This window comes from Myotis daubentonii, chromosome 1 (genome assembly GCF_963259705.1).
Source record: "Myotis daubentonii chromosome 1, mMyoDau2.1, whole genome shotgun sequence".
NCBI classification, from domain to species: Eukaryota; Metazoa; Chordata; class Mammalia; order Chiroptera; family Vespertilionidae; genus Myotis; species Myotis daubentonii.
In genome coordinates this window covers 232,469,161-232,482,424 of record NC_081840.1, presented here as the reverse complement: position 1 = coordinate 232,482,424, position 13,264 = coordinate 232,469,161, and the positions used below count along the sequence as shown (strand labels likewise).

Sequence of the window (13,264 nt, the reverse complement as noted above, 5' to 3'; positions counted from 1 at the left end):
GTCACCAGGGGTGCGGAGGACAGAGGCCAGCTGGGTGGCAGGACCCCTTTGCCAGCCCCACGCATGGACACAAACCGTGCTGCTCAGGCTGAAGCAGAGGCGAGTCTGGGAGCCATCCCCAGCCCAGGGTGGTGGCCGGGCCCTGGGTGAGGAACTCGCCCGTCTCGGTGGCGCGCATGTTCCCACCAAGGCCAGTCCAGCCGCCACATGGTGTCACTGAGCCCATCGTCGGGAAGGGGTGTCTGTGGCCCCAGCGCCGCTGCGCGGCGGGGAAGGCCCAGCTGACCAGCTCAGGGCTCATCGTTGGACCAACACTGGGCCTGCTGGCCGGCCTGGCTGTGCGTGTGGCCCATCAGGGTGGCCAGGCCCCGGAGGCCCCCAGGAGGTAACATTGGGGTCAGTTCTGCGGCAGATTCTCCCCTTAAAAGCCCTTGTGGTCCTAGAGCTGCGGCCGTGATGGGCTTACTTGGCACTTTCTCACTTGTGCTCAGCGGCAGCCGAGTGAGGTGGGTGGGAGGCCGTGGGGGAGGGGCTGCAGGTGTTGGGGTGGAGGGTGAGCAGCAGGAGGGACCCGGGGGCCGAGTGGGTCTGGTTCACTGAGGCTGTGAGAGTGGCTATGAGCTTCTCGGTGGCCTCGTCCCACGGCCTCCTGGGCACCAGGCCGGCCCCAGCGCGGGTTCCGTGTTCCCGTCTGATGGTGCCGCCCAGGTGGCTCAGGTGGTCGCAGACGATACAGGACGATCCTTCCTTGGGCACCTCGGGGGCCCTGCCAGCTGGGAGCCAAGGCGGGCAGAGGGCGGGACTGGCTCCACCTGAGTGGGGGGACCTGGGCGCCCATCCCCACCCCACCCACCCTCCCTGGCCCGGCCGCTCCTCCTTCCACGCCCCAGCGTGTCACACTGTCCGTGTCCGCAGTCCCGCACCGTGGTGCCCGCCCTCCTCGTCCCAGGCTCAGGCCCCGGAGCCATGAGACTGACATTGAGATTCCAGCTGTGCACCAACCCCCTCCCCTCGCTCCCCGACGCCCGCCTCTCCTGTTCAGAGACCTTCCATGTTCTGCTGGGAGCAGTGCGGCCCGGGGCGCCAGCTGGCATCGCCTGCAATTATCCTTAAATTACAGGGACAATTTTAATTCCCAATAATTAGAAATATCAACTGCAGCTCAAGCTTTGAAACTAATGGAATGTTAATGGGCAGCTGCTTAGCTTACAGCCAGGAATAGTGAGGCCGCCGGAGCCCGCCTCTGTGCCCACCCCGCGCTGGGAAGGTGAGATTTGGGCGATGGGACTCGCCTCTCAGCTGGAGTGGAACTGACATCCCAGCCGCGGGGCCCAAGGTCGATGTATCACCCCTGGTCACGCAGGCTGGCCGCGGTCGGCCAGGCCCTCACCTCCCTCTGCATCCGAGCCTGGGCCCAGGAGAGGCTGCCTCCTGCAGGGCCTGCAGGTCCGAGGTGGCTGCACGGGGCCAGGCAGAGAGCAGGGGCTCGTCCCAGGACGGCAGGCCAGCGCCCGGGACCGGTGTACCCGCTCTGTGCGGCTGTCAGCTGTCGGGAGGGAGGGTGGTGAGGCCGCTCAGCCTGGGACGCCGCCTGTGGGAAGTGGGAGCGAATGGTGTCTGTGGGTGGGCAGAGATTTTGCTTTTGAGAAAAATCAAAATGACCTGATTTATTTCTCGCCTCCGGCTAGCACTCTCCGTGTCCCAAGTCTCCAGGCCTTTTCCCGTGTTGCACTGCGGAAGCTGTGACTGTGCCTGGGTCTTTGATCCGCCTCAGGTTAACCCTGTGTGATGTGAGCGCCACGTCCATCCCCCGGAGGACCCAGCGTTTAGAGCCTTCCCTTCCCGCGTGGCGTTTTCCTTGTGCTTTTGTCAAAAATCAATTCTCTGAGCAACAGCGGGTCTAACGTCACTCAGTTCCACTGGTCTGCAAGTTACGTTCCCTCGATTACTGTAGCTCATAGCAAGTCTTTTTAAAATATATATATATATATTTATTGATTGATTTCATAGAGGAAAGGAGAGGGGGAGAGAGAAACATCAATGGTGAGAGAGAATCATGGATCAGCTGCCTCCTGCACACCCCACACTGGGGACTGAAATTTTCTTTTTCAGTGCCTAGAAGCTTAGCCAATGCATTTTTAACTTCAGATATTGTGATATGTTTTCAGTTTTTTAATTTCTTTTGAGATTTTTAGAGTTCCCATTTCTCTTCCAAAACGCCTCATTTCTTTATCGATTCCTTCTTTCATCTTTATCTGTAAATTCTTCCACATAGTCCTAATGTTTTTCTTACATTGCGCGTTGACTAATTTCAGTTACTGGGTCACGTGGGCTCTACATCTTGTGATTGTTTTCTTTTTGTTATAGGCTGTTTGTCTACTTCTTCACATGTCTTGTCATTTCTGTTCCATTCCAGACATTGTGTGCAAATAAACAGTGGAGAGTGATATGTAATATTTTGATTTTATTTTGCTTCTTTGCCACAGAACGCAATCTGTCTCCTCAGTTTGGGCGAGGAGCTGCGGTGCGGGGTCCCAGTCAGGGAGGCTGTGGGGCGGGAAGCAGCTTTCACCGTGTCGCGTGTTGTGGTGGCTCACGCTCGGCCCCACCCGCCCACCCACAGCCCGTCTGATGGTGCAGGGCTGCTGAGGGCCCAGCTGCCGCTCAGGGTCTATCGCTTCACCTTAGATCCAACGCTGGCTGCGCAGCGCATGGGACCCAGGGCTGGGAGGCGGGAGGACTGGGGCTGGGATCCGGGGCTGGGAGGCGGGAGGACTGGGGCTGGGATCCGGGGCTGGGAGGCGGGAGGACTGGCAACCACCACTGTCCAGCCTTCCTCTCCTGGGGCTGGGATCCGGGGCTGGGAGGCGGGAGGACTGGGGCTGGGATCCGGGGCTGGGAGGCGGGAGGACTGGCAACCACCACTGTCCAGCCTTCCTCTCACTTTCTCTGCGACGTTGGGGTCTGGGTGGGAGGGGCAGACGGTGGTGCTGAGTGACTGGTCCTGAGGCTGGGCTGTCCCTCTTTTATTTTTGAATATATTTCTGTTGATGTCAGAGAGGAAGGGAGGGAGAGAGAGAAACATCAATGACGACAGAATCATGGATCGGCTGCCTCCTGCACGCCCCACACTGGGGATCGAGCCCACAACCAGGCATGTGCCCTTGACCGGAATCGAACCCGGGACCCTTCAGTCCGCGGACTGACACTCTACCCAGTGAGCCAAACCGGCCAGGGCTGGGCTGTTCCTCCCTGCTCCCCCCTCCCCACCCCCAACACGTGGCCCGACTCCTGTGACAGGTGCGGACCCTGGTCGGGGAAGAGCCGTCTCTCCTGGGAGTGAGTCCATAAAGGTTCCCGTGCAGCGACCGCCTAGCAGCCAGTAGGAAGGTGCGCGGGTGGTTCTCGGCTCCTGTAAGGCGGAGCCCGCGCCTCGCAGTCCCGCACCCGCGGGAGGGCAGTGCCAGCCCTTCCCCTCGCCAGGCCGCGCACTGCACGTTCCTCAAGGCGGAGACGACAGGCGGTGAACAGGCCTGTCACAGCCCCTCTCAGAGGAGCGAGCGCGAGCCGCACTGAGCAGTCCTGTGGTTTCCGCCTGTTTCCCCTCCGATCGGCCCACAGGTTCCGGAGCGGGGCACTGCCCTGGGCCTCGCGGAGCGGAGCGCCCCTGACTTCGGGCTGCGTCAGGCCAGACCAGGGGTGGGTGACGGGGGTCGTTTTATTTCATAGGAGCCGATTGCATTTTCAAAGGCAAGTGAGAATCTAAACATCTGCAGACGCCCGGGAGGGGCGATGCGGTGCCCTCACGCGGGCGAAGGGAAAGGCAAACGCGCCAAAGCCCGGGCGCCCGGGCGCCTCCCGGTGCGGGCGGGGAGCCGGGCTGTGCCGGAGCCGTGGCTGCCGTGGGTCAGCCCAAGGGGGCGTCCGAGGAGCGTGCCTCGTGTCTGCCCCACGGTCACCGGAACCACGACAAGAATGTCAAATAGCGCTGTGGAAGCAACGAGGCTGAATTTACGCAGGACTCGAGCTGCAGGGAGCGAGGCCAGCGAAATACCCTCCAAGACAGCGCCTCGCGTCTCCGGAGCAAATGGAACCCGTTTCAGAGCCGCACCTCGGCCGAGGGTGCTGCCTGCTGGTGATGGCTCAGAGGAGGTGCCCAGGACACATGGCGAAGCAGAGCACAGGCTGCCCATCCATGTTTAACCATCACTGTTTTCAGCTGGAGAGGCTGCTGCCTTCACCTCCCCCGGCCCTCCTCCCAGAAGTCTGCCCTGACTGCCCTGCGGGGGAGAGCCAGACGGCCGGGCCTCTGAGGGCGGCGGGGCAGGAGGGGGTGCCTGGGGGAGTGGCTCCCACAGAGGAACTGAGAGGCCGGCCTTCCCGGCGCCTTTGTCCCGCCCGGAGCATCTCCTGGTGCATGGCGAGTCCCTCAGAGGTGGGGTGACCGGCCTCCCAGTTGGCCAGGGACCAGGGATGCTAAGACCCAGAGAGGCCCAGGCCCCATCCCCTGCCCTCCCCTCACGCTGTGACCCAGGCTGGGTGGGGAGAGGGAGCAGACTGAGGCCTGGGGGCTCGGCGTCATCTCCACCCTCCTGCCTCGGCTCACGGAACCACCACACATGGGCTCTGCCTCTGCGGTGCCAGGTGAATGGGCATCCCTCGTGCCCACAGACTCAGGGTGTGGGAGGCACTCGGCTGCCTGGGACACAGCCAGCTCCCAGGGTCCCCTCTGCGGGGGACACAGCACACAGAGGCGGCACACTTCACCCCATGCTGGTGGGGGGCCCCTTCTTGGGCCCAGGGCAGGCTGAGCGCCCATCGTCCCATCGTGGGAGCGTGGGCTGTCGGTGCCCGTCGTCCGTCGTGGGAGCGTGGGCTGTCAGTGCCCGTCGTCCGTCGTGGGAGCGTGGGCTGCTCGGTGCCCGTCGGCTCCGGACAACGGGGCCTGTCCTGTGGGGTGACCTGAGTGTATTTAATAGCAAAGCGCCTGGTAGTGACTCTCGAGCCTTCTGGTTACTCACCGCATGGCGCTTCATTTCACTTAGTTCGTCTGTTCGCGGATCCTAACAAGTTCCAAACCCAGGGGTGGGTCAGGGGTGTGGGCAGGTGTCCGGGCGGGAGGTCTTGCTCCCTGGACAGACCTCGTGGGGGAGCTGGGAGTCACACTGCAGGCGCCTGGCGCCCTCGGCCCACGTCTAAGTCCTGTGGCCGGGCCCTCTGGCCCCCTTGGTCCTTGGTCCAGGGCCCCACCCCTCTCCTGCCCCCACTGACTCCAGCCTCTGCAGCCCACGTGGCCACTTCCCTAGGAGGCCTTCCCTCCCCAGGCGGTCACTGTCCCGCTCCACAGCGCCACCCCTCAGCCTCACAGTGGTCCGTCCCCTCCACGGAGCCAGGTCCCTTCCTGAAACACATCTGCCTGGGCTCCCCCTGCAGGCTGCAGCCTTCTCCGCTGCGGGCGCCTGGGCCATCGCACCTGCTGGGCTGGTCCCCCCAGAGTCCTGGGGCCCTGCACACTGACCCCACGCCCAGCACACCTGGCACACGGGGGCTCGGATGTGTCTGATGTCGGAGTCCCTGTCTCCGGGTGGGGGGGTGAGTGGTGTGGGGGCGTGAGACAGATGTGCACTGACCTCCTCAGAGACAGGGCGGTGACAGGTGTGCCTGAGTCTGATGGGTACGCGGGAGGGGCTCCTTGTCACCTGGGCCGGGGGGGGGGGGGGGAGGGGTTAGGAGACACCTGAGCTGGGCCCTGACAGGTGAGGAGGGAGCGGCAGGTGTGGGAGCAGGTGGCTCTCAGCGGGCCCGCCAAGGACAGGGGCAGAAGGGCACCAACTCGCAAGGGAGGAGCACCCACTTGACCCCTGGGACCCGCCTCACTCCAGCTGGCGCTGCGGGTGCTGAGCCCCGCCCGTCCCCCCAGCTGGTGGAAGGCACGCGGCCTCGGGAACCAGACTGGGATTTCTTTGTGCAGATGGTGGGCCACCACGCATTCTGAGCCGGATGGTGGCCGGAGGCTGGGGCGGGGCTGGCAGGGGCGCTGGAGGGGGCGCTGTGGAGCTGCCAGGCTTTGGGAGTGCAACCCCAGCTCTGCAGCTCAGTGGGGCTGACACCAGCTCATCCGCCCGGGAGGAGGCGGGCGCATCCCACGCGAGGGGCACTCTGGGGACCAGGCTCCATGGTGGCCGGTGAGGGGTGACGGGGCTGGTGGCTGGCTGTGGTGGGCAAGACCGTGCTGGGAGCCTGGTCGAGAGGTGAGGTGCGGGGCGGGGTGAGCAGACGGCAGCCAAGGCGGTGGGGGTGGCCCTTGCGGGTGTCCTGCGGGGAGAAGGGGGGCGGGGGCTGGGGAAGCTGGCCTGGGGACAGCCACGTGGCAGAAGGAGTGGACACCAAAGAAGTATGTTCCTGCCCTGGCCGGTGTGGCTCAGTGGATAGCGGGTCGGACTGTGGACTGAAGGGTCCCGGGTTTGACTGGTCAAGGGCACCTACCTCAGTTGCAGGCTCCATCCCCGGCCCTGCTCAGGGTGCATGCGGGAGGCAACCAATCGATGTGTTTCTCTCACATGGATGTTTCTCTCTCTGTCTCTCCCCCTTGCTTCCACTCTCTCTAAAAACCAATGGAAAAATATCTTTGGGTGAGGATGAACCAAAAAAAGAGAGAGAGTCTCTCTCCCCCCTGCCCCCCTCTTCTCTGGGTCCCCTAACCTCTGGGCTGCCCCCTCTCCCAGCCCTAGAGGTGGTGCCGGCCTGTCCCTGGGTCTGTCCGGCTGTGCACCAGCCCCGGGGCCCTGCAGCGGGGGCTCCTCTCAGGTTTCCCCACTTGAGGAAGCCACCTGTTTCCTCCTGGGACGCGAGTAATAACAAAGGACCTGAGGACGAGCTGCCGAAGGGCCTGGAAGCGGGAGGGGCGGGGGGGGGGGTAGGGCCTTATCCTTGAGGTCAAACCAAGCAGGTGACACTCGGAGGAGGAGGAGGAGGAGGACAGGAGAGGGGTGCCCGGAGCCCCCAGGGAGCGCAGTTTGGAGGGTGGCAGGCCGCGAGCGAGGTGTGTAAAGGGGAGAGAAGGCAGGAGAGGAGGCTCCGCAGGGAGGACGGAGGAGGAAGGCGCAGGGCCCCAGCCCTGGGGAGAGGAAAGACGGGAGGAAGAAGCAGGCCTGGGCCGAGCGGGGGCTGGGACAAGGCTAGGGAAGCCAGGAACGGGAGGCGGGAACGTGGTGGGTCAGAAAGGGGCCGTGGTCTCCAGCTGCCCTCCGCCGGCACCCCGTGCAGCAGGGTGGACGTGGGTGCCTCAGTCCGTCCCGGGTGGGGGTGGGGGTGGGGGTGGGGCACTGAGAAACAGCCGGACCTGAGTTCTGGGCCCGGCAAGCCCACCACCAGGTTTGGTGTCTGGTGAGAGCCCAGGTCCCAGCTGGTGGACAGCGCCCTCTACTGTCACCTCACGTGGGGGAAGGGACAGGGGCTCTGGGGGCTCTACCCTGACCTGCTCACCTCCCTGAGGCCTCACCTCCCAGCACCAGCTCACCAGGGTTAGGCTTCAGCAGGACGTTTTGGGGGACACATTCAGTCCACGGCAGAGACAATGGCCCCAGAGTCACGGCGTCCTGTCCTGCCGGGGGCGCTCATCTAATGCCCCCTCCACACTCCATGGCGCGTGGAGGTGTTCTATTTGCAAACACAGGGGGAGAGGCACTCGGACGCCATTCCGGGCAGTGGGGGGATTGCCCTCGCTGTGTTTGGGGCGCACCGGAGGGCACGTGAAAGCATAACCTCGGTTCTGATTGCTCCAGCCGGTGGCGGGCTGGACTGGGACGGCCAGTGGACTTGTCCCGATGGCTTCGCAGACAGCCCGGGAGATGCCGCCCGGGGGGGGGGGGCAGCCGGGAGATGCCGTGCCGGCTGCGTCCTGGAGGCCGCCAGGGCCCGCTCGCCAGGAGCTCTGGACTTGCTTCCCTGCCACCCCCTGCCCTGAGGCTGCACAGCAACCCCGGGGCCCCTCTCCTGCAAGTCCTCAGGCGGGCCGGTGACAAGGGGGACGTCATTGCCACAGAAATAGTGAGTGCGGGGCGGGGAGAGACCCCGGGAAGGTCCAGTGGGCAGAGGCGGCGGTCGTGCGGTGGCGGGGGGCGGGGCGCAGGCCCCTGGGCCCTTCACCGCTCGCGCTGGGCTCCGCAGGCCTGGCCTCCCACTTGCGGGCGGCGAGCCACTCTCCTCCTTCAAAACAGTTCCCCATGAATGCGATCTCGCCGAGCATCAAAGTCCGGAAGGCAGTCGGAAGAGGGGGCGGGCGGGCGCGGCGGGGGCATCGAAGGGGACCGAGTGGTGGCCCGGAGGGGACTGAAGCGGGGGCGTAGGGCTTCCACCGCCGGGCAGGATGCATGGTCACCACTCGGCGGCGGAAGTCCCGCCCCCTGCCTGGGAGGCCCGCCTCCTATTTCAAGGCCCCGCCCTTGTTTCTTCCTACCTTGGTCCCCTGGATGCTCCGCCCCTAGCGGCCTGGCCGCTTGTCCGGTTTCGCGCTCCGTGAAGGCCCCGCCCCCTGGAGGATCCGCCCCGCCCCCTGGAGGCTCCGACCCACCCATCAACTGCGCTCCGCTGCCTCCTGAGACACGCCCGCCCCCGGGCAGGCCACGCCCCACCTCGCCCTGAGGCCACGCCCAAGCACGACCACGCCCCCCGGATACCCCACCCGCCCACCCCTCCAAGCCCCCGCCCACAGGCCCTGACCACGTCCCGTATTCCGGGCCCCGCCCCTAACCCCAGGCGGCGGCGGCTGGCGGCTGTGGAGACCGTTGGGCGCGCGGGCGGCGCGGACGCGGGCGGCGGAGCGAGCGGGTAGGTTGCGGGCGGGCGCAGGGCCGCCCCGCCCCGCTTTCTTTCTTCTCCGGGCGCGAGCGAGCGCCCTCGGCCGCCGGCCCCGCCCAGCGCGACGCGGGGTGCAGGGCGCGGGCCGGTCCGCTCCTCAGGCCGCCGCCTCCTCAGAGACTCCCCGGACCGGCCGCCGGCCGCCCTCCTTTTGTTCCCGGCCCAGCGCCCGGCACTCGTCGGGGCCCGTGTGCGGGTCGCTGCGAGGCCTCGCGGTGCTGCGGGACCGGTCGGCCGGGCTGGGGGCGGGCGGAGCGGGCGGCGTTGGGGCGGACCCGGCCCCGTGCCCGCTCGCCCCGGCGGGTCCTGGTTTCCTGGCCGGACCTCACCGGCGCCGCATTGTTGGGCAGAGGCGTCTCCAGGGACCCGGCTCAGCAAATGAGCGGCGAGCCCTGCCCCCCTGCCCCCGCGCCCCAGACTCCGGAGTGGTGGTGTCCGGGTTGTGGGGTGTAGGCAGAGGCCCCCCGAGTGGGTCTGCCCTCGGGCCGGTGGCCAGGTGCGCGTGCCTCAGTTTCCCCGCTGGTGGATGGGGCTGGTTGGGGTCGCGGGTGCGCGCAGGCGGCGGTCCGTGGGCACTTGCACCTGCAGGACAGGGACAGGGAGGAGACAGGGAGGGCTGCCGAAGGGCCACCGCGTCCCGAGGAGGGAGACGCCCCCTGGGTGCCTAGAGCGGCGGGGGTCGGTGGTCTCCCGGGGCGACCAGCAGGAGAGCCGAGTTCCATTTAGAAATAAGTTGTCCTACGTGTGAGGTTTCAGGAAAACGCCTCCGTTCCGGTGGGTTTGAGGCATGAAGTGGCCGCTGCTGGGGGACCCTCCGGTGGGGGCTGAGCGGGGAGGTCCCCCAGGAGGAGGGCTGTGGCGGGAGGCGGGCGGGCGCCCGAGGGCCAGGAGGTGAGGGAGGCCCCAGCGGCCTTTGTTGGGTTGACCACCCGGAGGAGGGCCCGGGCCAGGCAGAGGCTGAGGACCGGCTGGGGCCGGCCGTCGGGGGTCGGGGGTCGGGTGGGGCGGCTCCGGGCGCAGCCCCAGACGGCAGCGGGGGGTTCGCTTCTGGTTTTACTGCCTTGGACCAAACGACGCCGTCAGGATGAGGGAGGAAAGCGATGACGACACACCGGGGGGAGAGCCCTTTTCTTTGAATTTGGTGGCATTTCCCATCAGCGGTTGCTTTCCTGTGAGCACTTGTAGGACTTTGCTGTGGCTGTGAGACGAGTGCCACCAACTTCGGGGCCTAAACACAGACGTTCCCCTGGGTCTCGCTGGGCTGAAACCGCGGAGGAACCTTCCCGCCCCTCGTCAGCTTTGAGGCTGCCCTCGGCCCTGGCGCAGCCTCCCACCCCCTGCCCACCCCTGCTGCCCTGGTTGCGCCCGCCTTCCTCCCTCCCGCCAGGACCCTTGTCGTCCGTTCTTGGCCCACGTGTGTCCACCAGCATCCTGAAGTTAATCACACCTGCCAAGTCCTGTTCCCTGCAAGGTGACACTCCCGGTTCCAGGAGCCAGGACCTGGCGTGTTTGGGGACCACCCGTTAGCCTGCCACAGTGCTCCTGGCTTCATTGCTGAGAGGACTGCTGAGAGCCACCTCCTACACCTCCCGGTCCGCCGGCAGCTCTGACCAGAGGGGCTGCCGCTGCGCGTCCGGCAGGGCCTTGCGGGTGCCCTGCCCCAGAGGAGAGGCTGAGCCATCCTGGAGCAGGTGTCCCAGGAAAGAAGATGAGCCTGGCTTCGCGCTCAGGTCTGGTGGAGCAGCTGTTCTTTACTTTCTGGGAGCTGGTGGCCACTCGCTCCTTTGGCCATCTCTCTTCAGAAGTAGACACACATTTCCAGAATTTCCACCTGGTGCTGCTTTATAGTTCCTGTGTCTCCACTGAGATACACCACCTGTTTGTTGTGACCGCACTTTCCATTAAATCCTCGACACACTCTTAGCTGCTTTGTAGCTCTTATTTGCTCATTTCAGCCCCTGGGTTATCTCAGGATCTGTTTCTGCTGACCTCCTTCCTCTTGACTGTGGTCACATCTTGACTGGTCACACTAATGTCTGAACATCTGATAGTATTTGGTTGTGTACTAGACGTCGTGGATGGTCCATTGCAGTGATTCTTGTTTGAAAAGAGTGTTTTTTGTTCTGGAAGTTACTTTGGACTCAAACTGAAATCTCTGTCATCTCCACTTGGTGCACTTGGCCTGCCAGCTGCCTCCTGCAGCTCCATGGATTCGCCCTCTGCATGGGCAGTGGCAGGGCTGGCCAAGTACCGGGACTTAGCTTATGAACAGATCTCAGGGCTTCCTCTCTCTCCAGTGCCTCCTTTCTGAGGTACTGGGATGGCCCCCTCTCTTCCCAGGCACCCTGCCTCGAAGCTGGGAGGATTGCGCTTTCCCAGAGCGTCGAGCTCTGTCACCGTGCAGACGCCCTTTTAGGGGACAGCTCCCTCCCAGGTTGTGCCCTGCTCTTCGGAGCTCTCCAGTGCCTTCAAATAGTTGGTCTTTATATGTTGTACCTGCTGGGAACTTGATTGAGCAGCAAAGGAGAGTGTGTGAGGCTTTTCCCTGCACTGATAGCCTGTGATTAGTAGTCTGGTTAGTAGTCTCACCTGGAGAACCGAGTAATGGGGGAGCGAGCCACTCTAGCCTAACAGAGAGCCTTTCCTAACAAACGCGGTGAGTGGAGCCCTGCGTCAGCCTGAGCGGGTGCCTGGTTCGCCTGTGCGGTTTGCTGAGCCTGTGGCAGTAGCGGCTGTGGTTCTTCCCTGTCTTCCTCTGATGTGAGCCGCTTAGGGGTAAGGACCGGGGTTCTTTGACCTCCCAGAGGCGGCTGCTCTCTGGGCCCATGCGCGTTTACCCGGCCTCGGGCTCCGGCTGAGGGCTGAGGCCACGGTGCAGATTTTGCCTTTCAGTACCACGTTCTTTACCTCATCTGGTACCTGATTTGACCACGGGCAAACTACTCTCTGTGCCACGGTCTCTGACTATAAAATAGGTTAATAGCAAGGCTGTGGCAAGGATATGTCAGCCTCCTTGGTGCCAGTTCAGCACCAACAGGAGTCCCCAATTTGGGGTGCAGTGAGGAAGGAAACTTTATTTAGTGCAAAACAGCTCAACTGTGGTCCCGCAGCTGTGGAAACACACGGCTGTGAGGCAGCCCTGCCAGGCCCCGGCCCAGCTAGCTCTGCCCACTGCGCTCCTCGCTGCTCTGCGCCCGTCTGCTCTGCCTGCTGTCTGCTCCTCCCTCAGTGAGGCCAGGGAAAGGCCGCCTTTGGTGGAAAGCGAGAGTGGGCTCCCAGGGCCAGAGGGAAGCTGACTTCTAGACCAGGGGTGGGCAAACTTTTTGACTCGAGGGCCACAATGGGTTCTTAAACTGGACCGGAGGGCCAGAACAAAAGCATGGATGGAGTGTTTGTGTGAACTAATATAAATTCAAAGTAAACATCATTATATAAAAGGGTACGGTCTTTTTTTTCTTTTAGTTTTATTCATTTCAAACGGGCCGGATCCAGCCCACGGGCCGTAGTTTGCCCACGGCTGCTCTAGACGGAAGTCCTGCTCCTGGTCCCTGATTGGTCTGTCCTCATGCAAATGAGGGATCCAAATCCTCACAGTTCGATTGGTCCAAAAGGCACTGTGCTGATTGGTGGGTGAAGAAGCTGTGGGGCTATGGCTGTGTGCTTCTCTTGGATGGGGAAAGCCTCCGTCCTATTGGTTGAAATAGGATTCCCGGAACTCCTGGCTCAGCCCGCAGTTCAGTGCAGAGGCGGTAGCTCAGTGCAGCTTTTTTTTTTTTTTTTTTTTTAATTTAAGCCCAGTTAAGCCACCAGGACCCCTTCTTAACTAGGCATCTTCTTTCTCAGGGTCCACAGATAATCTGTGTAAAATAGTGGGGAGCTGTGTCTGACACGCAGGCCGTTCTCAGCACCTGTTAGCGATGGTGCGAATCTGGTCATGTCTAGGCTTGTAGTGTCGTTGCTGTGACTCGGTTTGTGCCCAGGAGGGCAGCTCAGGCCTTCATGTAGCACATCTGTATCAAGCCCTACTACGTGCCAGGCTGTGACTCCTCCTGACGGCAGGCCAGAGGAGCTGAGGGGGCACTTGGGCAGAGTGAGGTGCCCAGATGTCCACCAGAGCCCTCATTTCCTGGAGTCCAACCCAGGACAGCTCTGTGGAGTTTAGCATTTAGCAGCCAGTCAGGGCCTCACTGCGAGGGTCGGGCAGTGGGGTCCCAGGAGGAGGAGGGCTCCCTGGGCCTACCTACCCCTTGTATTCCTTTCCTGCGGCTGTTGTAACAAAGTACCACAAAGTGAGTGGCTTCAAGCCGCAGAAATTTATTCACTCCCAGTTCTGAGGCCAGAAGCCTACGGTGTGGCAGGGCTGTGCTCCTCCCGGAGGCGCTGGGGAGGATCCCTCCTGCCCCTC

The 13,264-nt window shown here is 63.5% G+C and overlaps 1 protein-coding gene across 7 annotated transcripts in view; it reads left to right on the top strand.

The window, feature by feature from the left end:
• Positions 1-8,734: 8,734 nt before the first annotated feature.
• Positions 8,735-13,264, top strand: part of RGS12 (regulator of G protein signaling 12) — a 68,080-nt gene continuing 63,550 nt past the window's right edge. For 6 of the 7 annotated variants that reach the window (XM_059676703.1, XM_059676684.1, XM_059676711.1 and 3 more), the window contains exon 1: positions 8,742-8,833. The gene's annotated coding sequence lies outside the window, so the exon portion shown is untranslated. Of the gene's footprint in view, positions 8,834-13,264 lie in introns of all 7 variants that reach the window. The other variant, XM_059676693.1, reaches the window with a different exon arrangement.